The sequence below is a fragment of the Lepidothrix coronata genome, unplaced genomic scaffold (assembly GCF_001604755.1).
Source record: "Lepidothrix coronata isolate B3197 unplaced genomic scaffold, Lepidothrix_coronata-1.0 Scaffold107, whole genome shotgun sequence".
NCBI lineage: Eukaryota > Metazoa > Chordata > Aves > Passeriformes > Pipridae > Lepidothrix > Lepidothrix coronata.
This window is the reverse complement of record NW_016690287.1, coordinates 279,105-290,238: the sequence shown is the minus strand read 5'-3', so window position 1 is coordinate 290,238 and position 11,134 is coordinate 279,105. Positions and strand designations below refer to the sequence as shown.

The 11,134-nt window shown below is 40.2% G+C and overlaps 1 protein-coding gene across 1 annotated transcript in view; it reads left to right on the top strand.

The window, feature by feature from the left end:
* The first annotated feature begins 6,727 nt into the window (after positions 1–6,727).
* PDE3A (phosphodiesterase 3A) overlaps positions 6,728–11,134 on the top strand; it is an 89,999-nt gene continuing 85,592 nt past the window's right edge. The window contains exon 1 of the mRNA XM_017823985.1: positions 6,728–6,788. The gene's annotated coding sequence lies outside the window, so the exon portion shown is untranslated. The remainder of the gene's footprint in view (positions 6,789–11,134) is intronic.

The window sequence follows — 11,134 nt, the reverse complement described above, 5'->3', positions numbered from 1 at the left end:
ATAAATTTGATGCTGTGAAGCTGTTTAGCATCACTCTGGACCAAAGTGATTCCAGAGAATTTTTAGAGGAGGTCGTGGGGTCTGCTGCAAACTCTTCTGTTAGTGATAAACATAAATCCCCCTACTTCCAAATGTGGTTTTATGTCTGTATCTCTGTTTGCATGCATGCATCAATTAAACAGTATATTATTTTCTTTTTTAATTATTTCAGGAGGTTGACTCACTCGAGTGGATTTATGCACACTCTGTTTTTCCAAGTTTTTGTATGTTTGTTGTTTGGTTTGGGTTTTTTTGGTTTGTTTGTTTTTAATACTGTTTTCTTCATCTATTGATTTCTATAAAGCTCGTGAAAGTCGTGATTTCCAAGTAGCCTAATAGGTCAGGCATACTTGCTTTCCTCCTTTTCGTACTCCAGCACTTACAGTTTGTTCATTCAAAGAAAATCTTTCCCAGGTTCAGAAGTAATCAAGCACAGCGTGGCTTGTTGAGCTAAAGGGTGTCTTACCAAGGCAATCATCCTTCTGTAGGATGTTGGCCTGGCAGAGATCCTGCTACAACTGCTCTATCTGTTTGCTTTGCTTTCTGTCTTAAAGCTTGAGGTCTTATTCTAAGTGTGATATCCTTTTAATTTCCTTTTTTCCTCCTTCACTCCTTTGTTACTATGGACCACTGCAGATATGCCAAGAACATTCGAGCATGATATGAGCACTGTTTTCTAGATTGTGAGGCAGAAATGCATTTTAAAGCCAAGTAAGATTTTATAAAAATGGCAGGAAAAGAGTGGCCTCCTAGGTCATGAATTTTACTATCATGCTCGAAAATGGCTTAAAATTGGCAAAGGTCTGTTGTCATCCTAGAACTGTTCCTTTGCTTCCTTGTGCTCATCGTTTCACCCCGTGACAGCCACAGGGTTAACTCAGTAGGGCATCCTGGCACAGGGAGAGAGAACAGTGGTGTGGAAATTACAGTGGGGAAAATGGATCTGTCAGAAAAAATACAAACGTGGCTGATGCCGCAAAGGCACGTTTGTAGAGAAATTAAATGGAATGAGGGTTGTGTCATTTGCTATGAGGAGTTTGCTTATAAAATGGGGATGCACTAAGCAAGGGGTCACTGTTGTTGGTTCCAATGCATTTGTGACTTGTTGCTTTACTGGGGACTTTGGCCTCACTTCCAGAAGTGATGTTGATAGTTAGACGTTGGGAAATGGAGCAAGGGTGAGTTGTTATAGCCTTTGGAGTCATTTTTCACTGTAAACCATTGGCTGCTGCTGCAACATTCAGTCTGTGAAGCATCCCAGGATTGCCCACACTGGATAGAGGAGCAAGATTAGAGGTATGGAAACAAAAGGCACCTGCAAGCTGGGGAGGAAGAGGAGCAGCAGATCAGAGCAGGAGCTGGCTATGGGGCTGAAAGCTCTCTGTAGAGATGTGAAGCACCAAGCAGGAACAGGGAACAGTGTGAACAAACCATGCCTGAAGAATGAATGTTTAAGAGGACTTGATTTGGGTTTGAGGATTGAGTAACCACCCCAGGTCATGTCAGTATGGTTTCCTGGGATTGGCTGGACTGGGAGCATCCCTACACTTGGTGTACCTCCTCTAGTGGGAACAACAATGCCAAGCTTGACCCTTGACTGTACTGCTTATTTTTGGTGGCAATAATAAAGCAGCCCTTTGCTTTTCAGTGAACTATGGATTCAGTGAGGGTAGGAGCATGCAAAACCTGGAAGGAGTTTTCTTATGCTCCACTTGGTTTTGAAGGTGTGGTATGTGCTGCCAAATGCCTGTAGAGCCTGGAGAACCACAGTGATCATGGGCAGGCCTGTAACATTAATACTTTTTCCTTAAGTGTGAAATAACAGGCATGTTTTTTGTGCTAATTTCACTGGTAGGAAGCTGTAGGTAAAGCTGTAGGTATCATGCTGGGAATCACAGGTGGTCAGACTCAAGCTAAATTAACTTCCCTTTAGCCGAGTAAATTAAGAAAGTGGGAGTTACTTCCTCACAAGGCATAGGGGCTGAGGAGTAAAACTGAAGAGGTTTTCTCAGTCCAGAGTGGCAGGAGCCTTGGAGGAAGCACAGGTATGAGGGTTTTGGCTGAGATTCTGTGAAAATATAACCCTTGGTAGATGCATCTCTTTGTAGTTTTTGCATGCTGGTTATCTACTGAGAGGCCAGCTTTCATAAACATCAAATCTTGGCTTTGCACCAGTAGTGAGCAAACACAACAGTATAGAGGAGTAAACAGGGAAACCTGGCACAGCCAGTGTTTCCACCAACAGTATATGGAAAAGGAAATAATTACACTAAAATGCGGGGACCAGTCATGAGACCGTATCAGGTAAAAATATGGTGTGACATTTCTGATCTTTGATGCCTATCTGCGTGCGTGGTTTGTCTCTAGTTATGGAGGTAGATTGTTGTAAGTAATAACTTAAAATTTCCTTGGAAAAGGAAAGGGTGAGTAGGAACAGTTGATGGAGAAGATAAAAAAACCCTTATCATATGAGATGCATGCAGCTTTCCTCATTTTTCAAAGGAGTTTTAATCTCTTGTCTTGGAATGAGCGTTTTGGAAACATGTTCTGCAATAAGCGTAGGTTGTAAATCTCCTCCTCTGACCTGGGAGAAGGCATTTTCTTTGGGAAAGAATGTTGGGACAAGAGAGCAAGAAAATATTAATAAGTGTAAATCATTACATGTCACATTAACCCTCCTGTCGTTCATTCATATGTTTTTATGTTTGCATTAAGCAATGCTTGTGGGCATAGGAACAAACACTGTTCAGAAGAGATCTCTGAGTAGCTGTAAAAAAAAGCCATAATTCAGTGGAGAAACAGATCTAAAGCTGTCACTAACTATCGTGCTTGGTATAAAACATACAGTGCTGTTTAATCAAATGTCCCCTGGTTTTGGTAATTTCCTTGCTGTTATATCATCTGTCCTTCTGCCAGATCAGCATTAAACATCTGGCTAAAGTTTAATCTATGGCAGTGGGAATTTTACTGGCATGAGCAGTGATGTGATGCCAAATGTGTTTTGGCTCTGAATGTAAAGGTACAATGTGATAGTAACAATTCCCAAATCTTTTCATCCTCATTACGAACCTAAAAGCTGTGTGAAATAAATGGTAAAAGCTAACCTGCTTTTTTCAAGAAAATGTGTCATGGATATAAAAGCATGAATGTTTCAATTAAAGCTAATAAGTGCAATTTATCTCTTACCTCTGCTTTTCTTTGGTTTTCAGCTCATGGGGCATTCTGAATGGGATCACAAACGAGGACCCAGAGGCTCACAGGTCAGTTACTCAGCATCTTGTGTTTCATTTTGGCTTTTGGTAAATTTGAGGCATTCAAGAAAATTTCCCATCTGACATTGGCAAAGTTGTTCGTTTTGTTAATATTTGTAAGATTGAATCAATGGAACAAAGCATAAAACCATGACAGCTTTCATTAATATAATTGTTGAGCTGTGATCCAAACAGGTGATTCATACAGAGCTGATACATGCAACAAAAGGTTTCTTAAAGTAGCAGAAAGATGGATTAGATGTATTGAGAAAGCATTTCTTGCTCATCTGTCTCCATCAGGACATCAAAGGGATGCAGTTTCAAATAATATGTGTATGTTTTGTGTTTGCTGGTTTTTTTTTCAAACCTGACAAACTTGTAAAACTTGGATAGCCCTCTCACCACTAATCTTCTTGTTATTGAACAAGGTGTTAGAATTGTGTGGGGAGGTGCAGGAAAGCCATCTGTAGCTACTGGTTCATCCTTGACACATCGCTGAAAGGATATTTTGCTAGTAGTGTAAATGGCATCACCTGATAAATTTTTTAATTATCTATAGAATTACAATTGCTGCGAATGAGACTTTGCTACCAATATTGGTGTTCAGGAATTTTCCTGCTTGGGTAAAGCAGTCTTTCCCATCTAGTGTTGAAATTATATAAGTTAGGGCTCTGGTATTTTGGAATTGCTTTTACTTGAGGTGAAGGATTTTTATATGGATACCTTGTACAATGATCCAGACATGCCATAGAAATGTTAAAGGATCTATAACAAGGTGGGAAAAGAAAATCCTGGAATCGTAGAACAGTTTGGGTTTGGAAGGGACTTTAAAGATAATTTTGTTCCAAACTCCCTGCCATTCACAGGGACACCTTTCACTAAACCAGGTTGCTCAGGGCACCATCCACCCTGGCCTTGAACACTTGCAGTGACAGGGCATCCACAGCTGCTCTGGGCAACCTGATCCAGTGCCTCACCACCCTCACAATAAAGAATTTCTTCCTAACACCTAATTTAAACCTACTCTCTTTCAGTTTGAAGCCATTTTCCCTTGTCCTATCACTACAGTTCCTGATAAAGAATCCCAAAATGACTCAAGATTTCTGATTACTGCGTGCTATCCTAGTACCCAGTCACAAGAAGCAAGGAAGAAAAGTTTCATTAGAGGGAAGAAAATAAGCCTCAGTTATTCCACTGTAGCCTCAGATTATCTCTTTTACATGGCTCTGAAAATTGTGTTGATAGAAAGAGTGTTAAACCTAATTTAAGTAGTTCCCTGAGAGGTTATGAGAAATTTAGAAGGTTCTGATTTTTACCCTTAATATAAAAGACCTGTTTTATCCTTTTGTGGTTCTGTTGCATTGTTGCCAGCTTGTGTCTTTAATAAGTGTAACCATTGTTAAAAAAGATGTTGCTTAAAAATGAAGGTGAGGGATGTGTTAGGTATACTTCTGCTTCAAACCTAACACATCAGGTGTTTAAAATGGCAGTTACCTGGAGGATCTGCCACAAGGTTGCTTATGGTGTTTCCCTAGGTCAGGAGGGCTTTCCATCAGCACAGAAATGGGACTTGGGAGAAGAGGGCTCTCCTGGACAGTGGTGGTGCAACCTGTGCTGCCCAGCAAGCAGTGAGGGGGAGAGTAAGGAGCAGGAAGGGATTTAAGGTTAGGTTATTGGGAGGCAATTTATTAATCTTCTATGATCTTTTAATTCATGCCGAGTAATGAGAGGAAAGTGGGAAGATAGATCCTAGGAAGCCACCTATGTATGTGAATGTTAGAAACGTTGCTTGTGAGAACAGGAGGTGGAACCACTGGTTTACTTAATGCAAAATTAAAATCCACATACGAACTCATAAAGTTATTCTTCCGAGAGTCATTGAAAAAGCTCTGATCCAGTGAAGATTTTTTTAAGAGCACGTAGGTTTTCTGTGGCATGTGTTGAAACATGAGAGCAAACTACTACAGTGCATGTCACACTTCTTAATGACCCACTTGGAAAACGTGTTCCTTTCTGCATGTAGGAGTTAAATGCAAAGTGCTTTAGTTACAGGTAGCGATGGATGTCAAATGAAATACAGCGAGGCTTGTGGGAATTTCTGTTTGCAGGAGTTGGTCTCGTGATAAGCATCTGCAATTCAATAGAATGTAAATGGGACAAGTAAAAAGCTGTCTTTACAATATTTAACTTGCTCCTGACTTCTACACCATCATTACACTTCCCTTTTTAATATATTGCGTGCGTGCACACACACATACATATATATCTGTATGTGTGTATGTTGTAGCATTCCTTTTCTTTTAGAATAATTATACTATTAAGGTTGCTGTAATTAGAGTGAATTATAGGTTGCCTTGCAAAGATCAATGAGTTCCTGGCTATCTACTTGGGTTTTTTTTCCTTCCCTTTTTCTTCTCTGAAGACAACACTTCCTTCTGTAAGTGCTTCACGCAGAGAATTTACTCTATGGATTTGAAATCAAACAGAAGGGGCAAAGGGAATTTGATTCTGTTCTATCCTTGATTTGCAAACTTAATACAGGCTAGAATTTAGAATTTAGGCTTGAAACTTCAAAATTGACTTCCAAATTAAAGAAATTCCTAAACATTTAATTCACCTAAAGAAATCTCTCTCAAATATACTCATGCAGTCTGTAGAACTACATCGTGTCACTCATGGGAGGGGAAAATATTCATACCCATTTGTAATGTCAGCACATGCTACAGGAAAATGTGACTAGCAGAATTCATCCTTGGCATATTATTGCTCTGCAGAAAAATTATGCAAATTGTATTTTAATCATTCTACTGAAGCACGGTACTTGATACTTCTAAGATGTTTCAGGTGGGATCCGCGGCACGCTTTGTGCACACGTTTTTACGAGGGACCTTGAATGTGTGGGAGTAATTTGTTGCTCTGTCATCAGGACTTGTTTGGCTTGCTGGAGATGTAGGCGTAGCCCCCGGAGTCAGTGGAATCGAGCGATCGTTCCTCCGGCATTGTAAAAGAATGAGAGAGAAACACGGGTCCAGCGCTTTTAATTCTCTTTAAATATAAAAGCTCTCAATTATATATCTGAGGTGCTGCATTTTACCCCTCCAGTTCCTAAGCAACAGCTATTTTCAGATTGAGTGCGTCTGGTGTTGTCTACCTACTTCAGGCTTTTACGAGGTGGCTCGTCAGTGGAAGCTGGGCTGTTCTCTGTCTCCACTGACTCCCTTTGCCGTGGCACTGTGAGGAGACAGATGCTTTAGAGAAACGCGAGAAGCTCGGGTGTAACCAGTCTCAACCTTGCAGCTCATGAAAACTTGTGTACATCGGGGAGCTCTGCCATCTGCAATGAAGCACAGGAGTCAGAAATAAGGTTCTTGACACTGGTTTGGGAGAAGCCTTTTTCTCAAGTCTGGAAAAAGCCTCTAGAGCAGATTGGAAACCATGAGCCGGAAATCTCTGTACTTGCTGAAGCGTAGGTGGGAGTCGATTCCCGCTGCTGACCAGGTACAGTGCTCTGGTGAACCTGTTGTGTCTCTGTCTACTCTTGCAGTGCCACTGTAAAGAGTTTTACATTGATTTACTGGGGGTGGTTGGGGTCCTCTGCATACAGAGAGAACCAGCTGATTATGACTTGTCATTTCCATGATAAATACTGCAAAGTGTTCATAAAGCTGATTTTGCAGGAGCGTGTGCTTGTGAATGTGGAGATGCCATGACAGCCCACTAATGCAGACTTATTTAACCAACAGAATCTTCCTGTCTCAAAAATGAGACTTTTCTGAAGGCTTTAGGAGTGTTTTAAAGTGAGGGGCTAAGGAAAAGTGTAGTCTACTGTTAAAGGGTTCCTCGGTGCATGTCCTCGGTGCGTCTCATATCTTACACACATGTATGTATGTATGAAACCACTGATGCATTGGCAGAACCTCAGCGTTTTCAGGATCATCTTGGTTGATGCGTCATTGCAAGTATGGTTAACAAGGATGAGAGTAAAGCAGATGTAAACAGAAAATATGTAAACATCTGCTGGGCAAAGCAGATGTAAAAATTGTGGGATGCTTTGTTTGGAGCAAGCGTTGTCACCATAAGTAGGACTAAGATGAGATCAATGGGAGTACTTCTTGATCCAGGCACTCCAGGATTCTCTGAATTTTTTTTTCAGTATCTTACTTGGTATGTAAAGACACTAAAAAAAAAAAATAATTATAGAAATAATATTGAAAGGAAAGTGGAGGTGTTTGCTTAGTACATGTTTCAACTCAGTTTTTTGTTTATAAAACAGTTGACTATGAAGAAGTGTATTTATCAGTGATAAAGAGGAAATTCAGGAGAAAATTCTTCAACAGAAAGAAGGATGGAACATCAAAAATGCTTTCCAGTTTTTGAGAAGCATCCTCCTCTACACTTTTTTATTGAGAAAGGGAAGGGAAAGGCAAATTACATGCCATGTTTTATAGAATTGTAGAATTTTAAAGCTAAATTAGACCACTGAGAACATCTAGGGATCTCAGACCTATTACTAGTCAAAAAATACTATGTCACATCATAATTCACAATAAAATAATAAGGCATAGTTGATGAATACCTTTTTGTTGTATTGAAATGGAATTGAATTGATCCAGTTCAGTCAGACTCTCTAAAATCTCCTGGTAAAAGAGGGGTAAATAAATGCTCTCTTATGAAGTGAGTCATTTGTTATCTCGTTTCTGTTAAGATGTAGAGACACAATGTTGTTTCAAAGGAAAGCTGTATTTCAGCCTTACTTTTCCAGCATTTCTTTTTCATTTTAATCACTGTAATCTAATGTTGCATTGCATTATACTGTGTTACAGTGTGATGTGTCTGGGAAAAATAAGTATTCCTTACCTAGGTGTGAGGTGTGCTTGACTGCACTGAGCTGTGCATCCGTTCCATCATCAGTCCCTCAACCCTTCTGGAGGGTTTTAAAAAAGGAAACTTCCCTGACCCATGTATCACTTTAGGAGAGTGAGACTCAGTAAGTGATGCACATAGATGGGGTTGACCTGAGCAAAGTGTGGATCTGGACAGATTGACCGAAGGTAAACTAACAGGGGGAAGATGATGTTCAGCTTCAGACACACAGATATTTGCCTGGCTGTTTGCATTGCTCCTTACACTGGCTGGCATAAGTGGACTGGGGCTGCTCTGCTTGTTCTCCTCCTTCCTTGCTCAACAGTGCCTCGTAGGAAAATGCAGTTACTGTGCAAGATGAAAACCCTAAAAAGGCAAGTTCTCGAGTGTTTTAGGCTGATCCTGTTCCTAAGTTATTGTATAAAAATAATACCTCTGCCTTTTGCAGCAAATTAATTTTGTAGTCCTTAAAGCACTAGCTTACTATGGTCTAGGCTAACCTGGAGGAAATGATATTATATTTTGAAAGATAAGTAGTAACACTGTAGGTTACTTCTCTATTGAAAGTAGATAAAAGATATTTACGTTAACAAATGACAAAACCTCTCCAAACTGGCTTACTGTACTACCACTTTTTAAAAAAATACTAAAGGAAGGAAATAAAATCAAGCTCTGAAAGTGGGATTTTTGGCTTGATCTTGTTTCTTGTTTAAAATAATACAGCAGATCTGACTTTTAAGAACACGGAAACTGTAAGTCCACAGTGAAGTCTGATACTCTATTTGAACACACTTTCTGTCTTTTAAAAGTTATTGAGTGATTTGTTATTCCTCATCTTACATACTTTACATCAAACCAAAGTACACCCAGAACCATTTAGGCAAGGGTGAGCAGGCTGAGAAGTAAAGGTAGTGGCAAAACAAGAGTAGTTATGATGTCTATAGACAATATTGTTGAAGGTTGTAGGGTTTTTGGAGGTGTACTGTTATATAATTCTATTTTTGATCTTTTGAGCATCACTTACACTCACAGACACTACATCACAGAAGTTTCCATGGTTCCCAGGGTCCGATATGACAAAGGAATGTTATCCTTGGTGTTTTGCATTTTGTATGTGTGAAAGGGTGAGGAAAGTGGATTTGAGCATGAAACCTGACTTAGATCTATTTGGTTTCAGTTGATGAGAAATGTCTGATCTAGCTATACTTTTTTATATGTGGAATAGTTTTATCCTGTGAGTATTTTTCATGGGTAAATTTAAGCAAAATGGTGATGAATTAAATGTTGTATATTAACGTCTATTCATCAAACTTTAGTCTCTTAGGGCTTGAATCTTGAATGGCTTTCTCAATAATTTCAGAAGGAATTACCTTTATAGATCTAAAGAAAGGATTTATGAATGCTTTTCTTTCTTGTCCATCCAGCAGTTCATATTACCTGAAAGTCTTTCCTGAAGTTTCAGTTAGGTTTGGGGGGAAATTCTCTGTTGGTTTTATTTGGTGTATGTGCCCGAGGATCTTGTTTCTTGAACTGATCCTAATTTTTTATCTCTGAGAGCTGTAACTAAGAATGATTTCACTGAATGGATATGGATTTAAAATGTTGTGGTAACCAGATGAGCCAGAGGTGTTAAATATTTGCTGTAATGCTGTTGAGTACTTCCCTCTGCCTGAAATTCCCTGTAGATTTCATGAGCTGTAGCCTTTGAGCATAAGTTGTATTTGATACTGCTCCTAAGACAGGAGAAATCTTCACACATTATCCCATGGTGGAAACTGAATTTAAAAACAGGAACTAGATTTATACAGCAGTGTAAAAACCTCATAACCAATAATTGCTGTAGAGATTTATATAGCTGTATGTAGTTAAAAGGAATGTACTATGCAGATAAATAAATGTTGTAATATTTCTTCAGCTAGAAATGCATGCTTATAGCAGCATAAGCAACGGTACTGCTTTCTGTACCATTAAGTCACCAGTTTAGATTGGGATGGATTAGTGTAAAGCCCATGAAGTGATGCCTCTCTCACCTGCCAGTGATTTACAGCACAGCTATGCCTGAGGCAGTTTGCATGTACAGTGCAATATCCTGCTCCTAACCACTGATATGGTGGGTGGGAGAAACTCAGAGCCTACAACCCATGCAGGGTGCTAAACAGCAGATAAACTGATCCTGTTATGACTTGAGTCATAACTGTGAAATGATAAATCAAGGGATTTTCCGAGAGTCAGTCTGATATCCCATTACATCATGGAGCCACCATATTTTCAGTGTGATCATGTCTAAAGTAATTCTGATGGATTAAAGCTGCTGTAAAGAAATGGACAAGGTTCACTTTGTCAGGACTGGAAACTGTGGGTTTGCATATTTGTTTTTTTCTTTATTGTTTTAATTTTTTTACTAGTGGCTCACCTCAGCCACAGACCTTTTTGCTGCTTGCATCTTGCCTTTGTGCCCTGAATGGTCCTCACTTACAACCCCTGTACATCCATGAGGATGGCTATAACACATCTGATATTTTTAAGACAGTGTTGGAGCTCCCGTGCTTTATTTTTCTCTCAGGTGTCTGCTACACTCAGACTTTTTGCTGCTGTCCAGCAGCCTGACAGCAGTATGGCACTGCTGAGGTTCAGCCAGAGCCAGCTTCACTGGGAACTTCATGGTGAGGAAGCACAAGGCTCTGCAGGACAGTAGTCCTTGCACCTCGGCCGCAGGCAGGAATGTGGCACGCAGGCACGGATATTTGTGCAGGGGGGCCGTGGCAGAGCCTGGCTCACAGCAGGACAGCATCAGTGAACTGAGTGAAAACCACAGTGCAGCAGGGGTTCGTGGTATGTGCCTCCTCTCTGTGCAAAGCTCGTGAAGCTTTTCATGGAGAAGGGGATGATGGAATGGTTATGGCGAGGAGGCCTCGGAGCTGTCGGTGCGGGACTGTGAGTGTCCCTGGCTCACAGCTTGCCTGTGGATTAGGAAAATGTGC